Source organism: Lampetra planeri, chromosome 1 (assembly GCF_965212315.1).
Source record: "Lampetra planeri chromosome 1, kcLamPlan1.2.h2, whole genome shotgun sequence".
Taxonomy (NCBI): Eukaryota; Metazoa; Chordata; class Hyperoartia; order Petromyzontiformes; family Petromyzontidae; genus Lampetra; species Lampetra planeri.
The window spans coordinates 25311914-25325885 of NC_136107.1; the positions used below are offsets into that span (position 1 = coordinate 25311914).

The 13972-nt window shown below is 41.3% G+C and overlaps 1 long non-coding RNA gene across 1 annotated transcript; it reads right to left on the bottom strand.

Annotated features, from left to right (window-relative positions):
- Nucleotides 1-329: 329 nt before the first annotated feature.
- Nucleotides 330-13880, bottom strand: LOC144720613 (uncharacterized). Its single transcript, XR_013585783.1, has 2 exons — nucleotides 12903-13880; nucleotides 330-1579 (listed from the first exon to the last, which is right to left on the bottom strand). It is a non-coding gene; the product is annotated as an uncharacterized LOC144720613 (long non-coding RNA).
- Between the last annotated feature and the right edge of the window lie 92 nt (nucleotides 13881-13972).

Genomic DNA, 13972 nt, shown 5'->3' on the forward strand with positions numbered 1-13972 from the left:
TGACTGCAGGGCTGGCTGCAGAGCTGGCTGCAGAGCTGACTGCAGAGCTGGCTGCAGGGCTGGCTGCAGAGCTGACTGCAGAGCTGGCTGCAGAGCTGGCTGCAGGGCTGGCTGCAGAGCTGGCTGCAGGGCTGGCTGCAGAGCTGGCTGCAGGACTTCTTGGGAGCTTTAAGAAGAGTATTTTTTTACTTGGCTGCAGAGAGCTGGCTGCAGCACTGGTTGGGAGCTTCAGGAAGAATATCTTTTTACTATCTCGGCCTCGCTGTGCGCTGCGTTGCACCGCTAGTCGAGTAGATAACCATGTGTTCAATAAACCCTCGGAGCCAGGATGACCGTCCAACTCCGATCGTCATTTATTGATTGTAACAGGTAAAACTGGTGAGAAAACACAGATACAGCATCTGTTATAATTCGGAAACACCCACACAATGAACACCACAGCATCAGAACATTGTCTCAGATAACAATAGATCCTGGAAGGACCAGGCCCCCACATTACCCCTGAACAACTAGACAAAGGCACAAGCTGGTGCGTTGCATACAGGCACATAGTGTATTCATCCCACTGCACCCCAAATGTACAGCATTACACTTAACACTAAACTGTGGATGAGATACTTCGTCATCACTCTCAGGATCGCAACATAGGCACAAGTCTGACTCGACCTACTAAATCACAAGTAACATGCACAATAAGGAAAGTCACAGGCTTCGTTACTAACTAGGCCTCGTATTTACTACAACAACTTAACGGCACCATAAAGGCATTTACATTGCTATAACGGTCATTCCAACATTACAACAGCATTTCCAATATTATAGGAATATAAACAACTTACAGATAATGCTTCTTAAGCTCCCACAATGGACAAGTGCGGCTGTGGTCTCACTGAGATGCGATGCGTGCCGCCATCTTGACTTATCTGTGTAATGGCCGACGCCCGCGTGGTACAGTGGAAATCTAACATCGTCACTTCCTGGTCACGTGACCAACATTAGCATCAAAAAACAGGAACTTCCTGTGAACGCACGCTCCACATCTGCCGTGAGGCAAGAAATGGCCCATGCCCTTCAATCACTCCAGACCAGGTGCCAGCATCATGACCAACTCGGGCATTGAAGTCAACCAACAAGATGACTCTATCCCGAGTGACCACTTTAGCCAGGACCTGTGACAGGTCATAGAAGGCATCTGACTCATCGGATTTGCCTGCATCACTCCACGGATGTTCGTCTTCGGTGGGGGCATAAGTAACCACGACCACCACTCCTCGCCTCCGGTTGATGGGAAGTATACTGGGGCTTACAGCTTCCCTCACCTCACCGCCACGCTCCCACGCCCCCTTCATTCTTTTGTTCCGAAGAAGAAGAGCCACACCCTGTTGTTTGGCAGTCTCCTACCCTGAGTAGAGGATTGTCGACCCCTCATGGTGGCAGGAGCCAGAACCGGTCCACCGGACCTCCTGAATGCCACAGAGATCCAGGCGGTACCGGTCCAGCTCCCGACAGAGGAGTGGCAGCCTCTCCTCCGCAGTGAGCGTTCGAACATTCCACGTGGCCACACGAAGTGGTTTTTCGTCTGACACACATAGACACAGATACACAGTGACTTACACACTCACATGGAGCCATGCACACAAATCGACTAACACACACACAACGACTGACACACACACATGGACTGACATGTTTGCATCTCCTTCGGCATTGATGGCGTCCCAGAGATGAGCATAGTGTTCACATGCAGGTGGTTTTGATTCAGTTGAATGTAAAGAAAGCGCTCACTCTCAATGTTGGCATACTCAGCGACAACATACTGGTGAAAGAGGTTGGCGCAGAGGAGACAGTTTTGTGAGGATGTCTTTGTCCTGCAGCTTTGTAATTGGAGGAATGTTGACGTGGTACCCATCTTGGCCTTGCGACAGAATAATGTGTTATTGTAGGGCATCGTATGCTCTGTTAGTGTCAGGAAATCGTGCGATGGTGTTTTCTTGGTATGGAAGAACAATGTCTCTCTCACGATTTTCCTCACCCACTGTAAGAAAGCAAGGTCAACAATATTTGGGGCATTGAACCTCCCTGTGTGCTCCCCGCTTTGGTGGAAAGTAAGGTGTGGTACGACAAAATATAAATGGGTGATGTTCCCAGGAAATGCAATTGGCTGTAGCTAAGAAAGTCCAACGTATTTAGCAGTATAACATATTAATCAGTATCGCAGTACTACGTATCAGTAAAAAGCGTGACGTGAGCAATAGAAACAACAGAAATTAATTGAAGAAATAAGCTGAAATAAGTGTACATTAAAAAGCAGCGGTACGCACAGGTAATTTGAGAAGCAGGCTACAGTCTAGATTATAGACTGCCAGTACAGCGACTCAATGACATAAGCATTGCTCGTCGACATAAAAAGCTGGCAATACGGTCAGCAGCAGAAAAAGCAGGATACAGTCGACATAAAAGGCTGGCAGTACACTGAGTGAGGTAAAGAAGCAGGCAACAGATTATAGACTGGCATACACTCATAATGGGCAAAAACAAAATTAGCAGTGTAAATAATAGAGTGCCAATGCACTGATGTTAATTAATCAGCAGGCAGCAGGTCACAGCACAGACTGGCAGTACACCGTCTCAGCGTCATAAAAACACACCTAAAAAAGGAAATATTTAGCAACCTAATAATGAAAATGTAGTTTTGTGCACACAAACATTATTATAATATTTGCTAACGTATTAGTTTCATAATAGTAAATAATGAACCAGAGTTTGTATCTGCACACAAACATTATTATTGTAATATTTGCCAACTTATTTGTTTATTGATAGTAAACAATGAACCTGAGTTCTTAGCAAAAGATTCAATAAAATTGTACTTTACATTGCCGTGGTGAGGCCTAGTCCCGTGCAGAGCCTGCGGCCTCGCCTAGATTGCCCAGACGGAGGAGGTGACACATTGCCAGGCTGGGGGCTGAGCCGCTACCCCCCCCCCCATCCCCCGCCCGTTCTACAATAATACTATCTAAGCGCTATATTAGTATTTGCCTACCCTATAGTAGTAAGTGCACACATTGGGGTGGGGGGGGAGAGAGAAGAAGACATGACACTGTGATGAATTTACCTCAGCCTTGGGTGTATTTTTTTTGCATTTTGAACGCGAACGAGAAACGCCCCACCCACCCACCCACCCTCCATCGATGACGCGCGTGCGTTGCCAGGGGCAACCCCCGAGCAGCATGAGCGGGGCGGGGAAATAATTAAAAAAAGAAACATCGCACAAAATTGCTAATTTAACTACTTTAAAGTTGACGGATGGGAAAAGGGAATAGCCTATGCCCACCGCGGGGCTTAAGTTTTTTCTACGTATACCCCACCGTTTCAGAGCCAAATCCCTCACAAGCGCGCATACGCAGACGGACAGACAGACAGACGGGCAGACAGACAGATGGACAGACGGACCGATGGAAAGACAGACAGACGGACAGACATACAAAAAATGACGTTTATATATAAGACTATTCACTTCAGTATATGCACTACAAGCACGACACAGCATTTGGTTACAAGGCAATATTGATATGGGTATTGGTTTGTATAAGGGACAATCATTGAGGAGCAATAGCTGCATGTTAAGAGGCAGCTGCAGTGATACAGCGTTGTGAATGCATAAGTTGATTGGCAGTTTACAGAAATACGAGTATCTCATTCAATGGAGTTAGATTTTAATAGAAAAATGCAGCTTCTGGCAGTTATTTTCAGAAATAACAATACGTTACGTGAATGAAATGCAATAGAAAAGTTAATACAAATTATTGCAAGGGCAGATGATAGGAAATTTTATTTTTTAAAATTCTAAATAAATATGCTGAATGGGACCAACAATATCTTTGTTCCAATTTGAATGTGCTATAAACGATGTTGTAAATTAAAACTTAATATCCTAATATTGCAATACATAAAAAAAAATCTGCCTTCATTTGTCATGCTTGTCTATATATATGTTGAATAATAACGTGGGTGGACAATTAATGAATGCGATTGAATTCTGCGGGCATAACATTTGCATTTACTTTTAACTTCTATTCATGTAATTAAAAAAATACTGACACGAGGGAAATAAAGGTATTGTAAAATGTAAAAATAATCGAGGCCACGAATACTAAATTCCTGCAATCGTGAATTCCTCCAGACATTTCCAATTTGTGATTAAACATTTCCTACTTATAATGATTAAATTCGTGCTTCTTCTCACAAACTAACACAATCATCACGTGTTAGATAAGTTTAGTTTCTGGTGTGATACCATTTTGATTGAGAGCTCACTGGGCAGTCAATATCATAAGCAGAGGGCAATCAATACACGTCATCAATTCTGACTAATTAACTGTATTTTAAAAATCATCGTGTTGGGCCTGAGATAAAAAGTATAATTTCTGCGCGTACAGCAGAGTTTGTCCCTATCTTTAAAGACAAGCTATGTATGTCATTCAAGCATGCCATATAAATGAATGCTACCTATGCTCGTGTGTTTCCCTCTACCACCATTTTCATACTAAGGTGCACATTAAGATAGAAGTAATTTCATTTTCAGGAAAATAATCTACTCCAATGGAGCTTGTACAATCGGACAGCGATTTCACAAGTTCATGCATACAAAATAACATTATTTTGACCAAATGCTATGAATATATTAGATCTATATTTGAGCAAGTATCTATGATTGTATCTGTATTTACGTAATTATGTTCATGTATGTAATAACATTCAGAATGTTTGATACTGACATAAATGTATTTGCATTCATTATTAGTTCAATAAATCAATGACTTTTACAAATGTAAATACAGTACAGGGGACTAGCGGCCACGGGGGGTAATGACAGGGGAATTAGCATGGAAAGAGACTAGGAGCCACGGGGGGTAATGACAGGGTAGTTGACGGACAGGGTCAGCAATCTGGGTTCTACAGGAAGGATCGAGAGTAGGGCTGTGGCCAAGTGACAGAAGGGAACAGGTGTGGATCGGGGGTCGAGAGCTGACGAGAAGGTTCCACGGGGCAAGGGGTGGCTGCTGAAGTTGGGGTCTTGGCCTGTTCGAGTGTTCATGCCTTCAATAAAAGACAATCGCAAGAAATGTGTCTCCAGTGGTCGTTACACAAATATTTACAATGAAACTGTGGTTTGTTTAACTATCATTATGATGATAATACATGTAGTGGTTATATCTTACATGCACATTTGATTTTAAAAATGGCTTCATTACTTAAGCCCTTCAGAACTGTATTATAAAGCAACATCAGACGTATGTTATTTTTATGAACATAGTGATCATTCTTAATAGTAAAAAACACATTAATAGACCCATATGACAACATATATGCATACATCTTGACTTAAAGCTTTCGTGACTGCAGGAATTCATATTCTTTGAGTCTTTCGGTAAAGTCACGTAGATAGGTTCAAAGAAAATAACAAAAAACTACGACGTTTAAATCACTGGCTAGGTGATGATGGTCAGAAATACATCGAGCTCTATGGTGTAGAGTTTTGATGAGGGAATTATTCTGGGATGGATGGTGGTGGGAGTCAGGTTTTAGGTAGGCATCCTTATGGGTGGCTTTCCTGTAGACAGTGTCCCATTGAGCCATCTGGTCTCTTTTCGATTAAAACATCCAAGAATGGTAACTTGCCATCCTTTTCACCTCCATAGTGAATTTGATGGCTGGGTGTATGGAATTTATGTGGTTGAGGAATTGATTCAGAGCTGGTCGGCCATGTGGCCAGATGACGAACGTGTCATCTAGTACCTCTTCCACGACGGAAGTAGAGTGAATGCCTGGATGGCATGTCTCAAATTTTTCCATGAAAACATTGGCTACAACTGGAGATAAGAGAGAACCCATTGGGGTACCTTCAACTTGTTTGTAGAATGTTCCATTCCAGCAGAAGTGTTGGTGAGGCAGTGTCTCACCAGGGCTGGTACATCAGCATTCAGTCCTTGTTGGACCAAATCTTCAATGATTGCAATAGTGACTTAAAGCTTTCGTGACTGCAGGAATACATATTTCATGGGTCTTTCGAGTAAAGCCCCCTGAAGATGATTGCTTGTGTTGCGATCGAAACGTCGTGATATTTTCATTATTTTTCTATCTACAGTGAGGGAAAAGTATTTGATCCCCTGCTGATTTTGTACGTTAGCTCACTGACAAAGAAATGATCAGTCTATAATTTTAATGGTAGGTTTATTTGAACAGTGAGAGACAGAATAATAACACAAAAATCCAGAAAAACGCATGTCAAAAATGTTATAAATTTATTTGAATTTTAATGAGGGAAATAAGTATTTGACCCCCTCTCAATCAGAAAGATTTCTGGCTCCCAGGTGTATTTTATACAGGTAACGAGCTGAGATTAGGAGCACACTCTTAAAGGGAGTGCTCCTAATCTCAGCTTGTTACCTGTATAAAATACACCTGTTCACAGAAGAAATCAATCAATCAGATTCCAAACTCTCCACCATGGCCAAGACCAAAGAGCTCTCCAAGGATGTCAGGGACAAGATTGTAGATCTACACAAGGCTGGAATGGGCTACAAGACCATCGCCAAGCAGATTGGTAGGAAGGTGACAACAGTTGGTGCGATTATTCGCAAATGGAAGAAACACAAAATAACTGTCAATCTCCCTCGGCCTGGGGCTCCATGCAAGATCTCACCTCGTGGAGTTGCAATGATCATGAGAACGGTGAGGAATCAGCCCAGAACTACACGGGAGGATCTTGTCAATGATCTCAAGGCAGCTGGGACCATAGTCACCAAGAAAACAGTTGGTAACACACTACGCCGTGAAGGACTGAAATCCTGCAGCGCCCACAAGGTTCCCCTGCTCAAGAAAGCACATATACATCCCCGTCTGAAGTTTGCCAATGAACATCTGAATGATTCAGAGGACAACTGGGTGAAAGTGTTGTGGTCAGATGAGACCAAAATGGAGCTCTTTGGCATCAACTCAACTCGCCGTGTTTGGAGGAGGAGGAATGCTGTCCGTGACCCCAAGAACACCATCCCCACCGTCAAAAATGGAGGTGGAAACATTATGCTTTGGGGGTGGTTTTCTGCTAAGGGGACAGGACAACTTCACCGCATCAAAGGGACGATGGACGGGGCCATGTACCGTCAAATCTTGGGTGAAAACCTCCTTCCCTCAGCCAGGGCATTGAAAATGGGTCGTGGATGGGTATTCCAGCATGACAATGGCGAAAAACACACGGCCAAGGCAACAAAGGAGTGGCTCAAGAAGAAGCACATTAAGGTCCTGGAGTGGCCTAGCCAGTCTCCAGACCTTAATCCCATAGAAAATCTGTGGAGGGAGCTGAAGGTTCGAGTTGACAAACGTCAGCCTCGAAACCTTAATGACTTGGAGAAGATCTGCAAAGAGGAGTGGGACAAAATCCCTCCTGAGATGTGTGCAAACCTGGTGGCCAACTACAAGAAACGTCTGACCTCTGTGATTGTCAACAAAGGTTTTGCCACCAAGTACTAAGTCATGTTTTGCAGAGGGGTCAAATACTTATTTCCCTCATTAAAATGCAAATCAATTTATAACATTTTTGACATGCGTTTTTCTAGATTTTGTTGTTGTTATTCTGTCTCTCACTGTTCAAATAAACCTACCATAACAATTATAGACTGATCATTTATTTGTCAGTGGGCAAACGTACAAAATCAGCAGGGGATCCAATACTTTTTTCCCCTCACTGTACGTGGCTTTACCGAAAGACCCATAGAATATGATTGCAATGGTGTTAGGCACTGGAACTTTGGTAAACAATCTCTCACATTAACATAGCCACCTTGGCGCGTTCGCTATGGACAATGCTTGGCGATCTTGCATTGACATACTAATTTTGCCTGGCAGCCCTTTCATTGGTGGAAAGCCCACCACCACCGCGGTCGCTGCCCATCACTTGCATTGGCATTGGCTGCTGACATTTGGGCTACGCCCATTTCAAACCTTTATAAGCAGTTGTCTTTCGAAGCTAATCCCCCTTTTCCTGATAACGACCGCTTGTGTTAGATCGAAATGTCGTAGTTTTTGGTTATTTTCTTTGAAGCTATCTACGTGACTTTACCCAAAGACCCAAATAATATATATGCATACAGCAGCTTGTAATTGCAATATGTATTACATTCATACTGCATTCAAACTCATGCATTCAAACCGTCTCCCATTATCAGTATATACCATTTAAAACTTTTTTCACCAAAGGCTCTATTCAACGCCCATATTTCTACATGGTAAACAAAATGACTCGTAATTCCAACAAAAAAGCACATCGCTTTCCATAGAGCTAATGTGAAGACTTGCTTTTAATAAATACCCAATTTCCATTCCCATGACATGACATTTAAAGGCAGCATTTTATTGAATACATATCAAAACATTGTCTGAATCAGGGCCATGTACTCGTCGAGGCACGCATGGCGAGATGCAACGCAACGTTTTTCCAGGAAAAAAACAATTACACGGCTGCCCGGCTGCCCGGCTGCATTGGTGTTGGAATGGAGCTTGTCTGTTCAGCAGATGGCTGGCATGTGACCTCGGAGCCAGAAGCCTCTGAAGACCCATTAAAGGCATCATTGCCATAAGCTTGTGCACATGTGATGCTTGAAACGGCACGAGCATACTGATTCTGGTGTCATGCAGTGAAGGTCTGCAGGAGGATATGTTGTATATATTATACATACTTACGTAGTGTCAACGATTCGGAGGTTCTAGGAGCTCAGCCTAGCCTGTACATTACACTAGCCGTCTAACACTGACAGCGCTGACTGAGATAGCCAACTACTATCCTTCGTAGCGCAATATCTAGCGGAGACGTTTAGCGACGACGAGACGACAGCAATGACGAGACGAGTCCATTCTCAAAACCGGCAGCCTCCAGCTCCCGCTCTAGGCTCCTTTTATGCTACCAGCACGGCCTGGCTCTGCCCTGACCGCGCCTCCCTTCTCGAATCCGCTAGCAGTTTCCATGAGCCTCCAGACGGGGTCCTCCGTGACCCTTACCCTAGTTCCTCCCCTCTGCCCATGCCCCATGCACACCCTCACCGGCGTGTGTACTGTCTGTCCACCACAGTTGCCGCTGCTGTCCACCAGCCGGCACTATACACCACATATATACAAAGCACAGATAACCCACAGCCACTAATGAATACAATTATGTGAAAGGTTTATTCAGAATTTCATTGATTAGGTAATGGAAATACCCTTGGCGAATGTGTGTAAGAAATAGCTGCTGAATAAGATCTGCCCAAGCAGCCTGAAATATATATTTTAAAAAAATCGTAATTAGGCCTGTACTGCTTATGGCTTCTTTCTCATTGCAATTAAGGACCTGTTAGCACGTAGCTTCTCAAAGCATAATATGCAATGAGTTTTGTGGAATCTTTTGTGTATTGTTTCTGCACAAATCAAGAAGCATTGTCTAAAATTATTTTGCAATTCGGAAACCGTTTCATTTGCTGTTGCTTTATGTTTCCCACTAAGTGTCATTAGCCACACAAAAGTTACGTTTATCATTTTAACTTTAATATTTTCAATACAAAATTATGCATTGTAGTGGTTTACAATGCATCTGTCCAGCTATCTACAGCAGTATATAATTTAATGATGCGATATCACGATGAGCGTTCCCACATTGCTCTTTGCCAACAGCTTTCAAAACACACCCTTTCCAAATGCTCCATTAGTAGAGAGCCTCTTTTTATGCCACTGGACATAAGGGCGCTTTAGTAAAATATGTATTTCAAGCGCATGCGGGAAATCTCACTCCTCTGTCACGGGAGTTTCAGGAATACACGTTTATTGTTACAATAAAAAAAATCACTCATCTGTCAAGCTGGTGAACCACGACATTCATTCGATTTTATACGTTCAGAGCTGAGTTAACAATTTGCTCACAACTCGCTGTGGATTATACACGCATCCACCATAGACACCTCATGAGCCAATGCATGGCTGCAAATTCACCTTGCCTTTACCAAATATGAATTTTATAAAACCACTTAAATATATATAAAATACCAATGTATGGAGCCAGGGCACCGCAGACTGAAAATTGTAATCACGAATGAAAAATTATACGATGAAAAACATTGCATTTTATTTGAATGTCTATAAATGCTTTAAGATTGTGATCTTGCATGTCTTAAAATAAAATTATGTTGTATGGCTGCTGATAATTTGGCATATTTTCAATTACCATCCTTGTGCAACATCTCCACAACATAAAGTCAAAACTAAAATCTGAAATAAATGACAGAATAGAGGAAATTGTACGTGAAAAAAGCCAATAAATGTCTGATGTGAATCAAGACTATAATGTGCATCATTTACATTTTGAATAGAACACACAAGATGTCCACAAAATAGAGTGGTTAAAGTTGAATCTTCCATCCCTGTAGTATGTGGGTGTGCAGAGACCCTCGGAGTGATTTTACTTGGCAATTAATAATTATATTTTCTTCTTGAGGCAATGAGGACCATGGGACTCCTAAAATATGGTATATGTAAGCCTTAATAGGTAACTCTTGGCATGACCGATTTTTTTTCAGTCTACCTCCAGAGACAAAGCGTTTACTTCTAAACAATGTGTTATTGTTTTCCTATAGCCCAACAAGGAGTTGCTTAAGAATGCAATTCTTTCCTGCCCAACATGTACCTGCCACCAAAGTTTCTTCATGAGAAGTCATATTTCATCAGATGATGCAATGATGTGAGGAGTGCCTAAATTGCAGTTGGTGGTGGCGGTTGTCAGACATGCTATCATTACCCAGGGTCTAACTACGTTGATGTTGTGGCATTGGCCAACTGGTCGTTACATTATTTCCCATTTTCGAGTTACTGCTGATGAGACTCTTAGATTGAAAGTATTGACCTCCCTAAATAAATGCTGCTGAAAAGCCTTGGTTGAGAAGCCTCAAATGCTAGAATGTCATTTGCTTGTATTACTTTCATGTGCAGAGGCATAGTTTGGTCATTTTATTATTGTACAGTATTGCCAACCATAGGCCACAACATAAATAATTTGTAAAAAATAATTAATCCTACCAATGATGTTGTCCATTTTGCCTTTTGAGAACAGAAAGTTAAATTTTAGGAGAGCTAGGGGTTGGCATCCATGGGGATGATCTCAAGCCAGATAGTGGGATATTGTTAGTACAGACATTGTATGTTAGGTGTCAACTCTCCAACAACTATGGGATATATCAGAAAACCCTATAAACAATATTCAGTTTGTATATAGTCATATATGCAACCGCATCACAAAATGCTGCTCCATCTGTAGACAAGAAGGCACAATAATTAAGATAATTTCAGACAATGAACGAGCGTTTATACATGTGGGAGGAGCACCCATAGAAAACTCAATGCTTGCGAGGGAGCAACACTATATCCCCATCCAGGTAGGACAATCATTAGTCTACATGGGCTGTACTGCCTCCTACTGGTGAGCCAGAGTAAGGCACCTCCTCGAAGCCCTGATGAACGAATTTTTGAAAAATGTGTACAATCCACCAATCCTGACCTCCATATTGCTGGATTACAGGCATGCACCACCACCGTCCAACTTAAACATAATAGTCTGTGTTACCTATTGAGTGTATAAGTAAAATAAATATGACATGTGTATCGCATTACAATAAAATGCGTTTATAAAACTACAGGTATGTGCCCAAGCCAACAGGAAATAAAGGCGTACATTGGAATGTTTCACAGGTCATCCAAGTATACCTTTGATCGTGTATCGTTCCTTTACTCTGTTATATAGTGTTATTGCCTGAAACATTTCACTTCAATGCACTATATACTTCACGAATACTGTGTTTTATGGACAATAGTATTGCCAGATAATTCGGAATGCACGTTAGCGTCTCCAATGTGGGTCAGTTTTTCAGTCTGCTTGATTTATTGTTTTCCAATGGCTGGTGGATGGCGCTAGGTTTTGAACATATAGACTCTTTTCAAATATTCTGCCAAGTTATGCTGTGCACATTCAACTGTATTTTAACAACCTTCCTCATATGACAGGTAATTTGCTTTCATGCTCCACGTATTTTGTAGCAAACCATTAATGGACCTTGACTTCAAATATTACTGATTAAGAAACTCGTAACAAAACATAAATGCAAATCTATGTTTTCTCGCAAGTCGGCTAAAATAACACACTGAACGATACAGTATGAATGTAGAATATTTTATCGTGGTCAAAACCACTATATAATTTACAATTCAGATTCTATAAGTCTATTATAATAAAATTTGACTTAAAACTTTCGTGACTGTTGGGATTCATATTCTTATTAAGCTGGTTAAGAACCAGGCTACAGTCTACATTATAGACTGCCAGTACACTCACCCAGCCTAATAACCATTGCTACAGTCGAAATTATAGACTGCCAGTACACTCGCGAAACTTAATAACCAGGCTACAGTCTACATTATAGACTGCCAATACACTCACTCAGATTAAGAACCAGGCTACAGTCTACATTAGTGGTTTATTTATATTTTTTATTCACTTTATTTTTATTTTTCTATCTACGTGACTTTACCGAAAGAACCAAAGAATATCTATTATAATAAAATGGGCATTAGTTCCTGAGAGACTGTTTTTTTAATGGCACAAAGGACAACGGTGTAATCGTGATATAAAATGTTAGTAAGAGACATATATACATACAAATATACTTGCACGATATATTACTGGCCTTATAAATTTGATTGCCTCATTACCTGAACTTTAAATGAATAGAATTTTTGTTTAAAATTTCCTTAATTATCCCAATTGTTTATGCATTTACTATGACTGTAAAATATGTAACCATTTCAGTAAGATGTTATATCCTCACCAAGCCCCTGTGGTCATTCCCTTGCAAGCAGCAGGGAAAAGACAATGAGCTTGACTGCTCCAGATGCTCACAGCGTGTCCTGCCTTGATGGAAGACGTGAGCGGGCAGTCTTCCAGCTCAGCAAGGATGCACAGCTCCTTGAGACCATTAACAATCTTTCCTTCACAGCAGCCGGTGCCAATAGTAGTTTGATTCTTGTACATTGTCTATATGAATAGCATTGATATTTTTTCCAATTAGCACCATTGCTCATTTTTGTAGTGTAAATTTAATTGGCAAAAAGAAGTGATGTCGCAAGCTCGGTGCCTTGATATAGGAAGACGAGAGTGTCAGATTCTTCCAGTGATGATGGAATGGTACAGAAAGAGATATGCACTGCTGTAACCAAGTTTATCCAAGTAATGTGATTATTTAGACGTATTTTTAAGACATCATTTTACGAATTTAGCAGTATAAAGTATGAATCTATTACAAATTACTTGGCCCAATTTCGACAATATTCATTGTTGATATTACAAATCGGGAGGTGCACCTTTTCTATTACACATCCACCTATACTGTGCGTATAATTAATCGTTTGAACTTTATGCCACAGCACATTATTTTATAGGACTAAAATGTTATAAGATTTTTCATGTAAAATACAAATACCAGAATTAACCGTTAAAACAATTATTTAAGAAATCAGATTTTATTTTTAAATGGTATAACTCCAATAGATGTTTCTCAATGTGTGTTCAGGGTTATTTAACAAACCGATATATTGTAGAGAATGGATAAACATTCAAAAGCAACAATATAATTGGTTAAATGCAATAACATTTGCAGGGAACTATTTTCTATGTATCGGCCAAAGTTTTCCATCAAAACATGTAAGAGGAATGCGTGCTTCAAATATGTGTAATGGCGAACGACTGAAACAAGTTCTTCAATTAATACGAGCCTTTATTGTTGACAGGAACAGCCTTGCAGCACGAACTCAGTCATCTCTCCAAGCTTCCCCCTCCCCTTGTGCTTCCCTTTTTTATAACCCTCGAGCGCCCCTTTCTCGAAGGTTCCACCCACCTTAC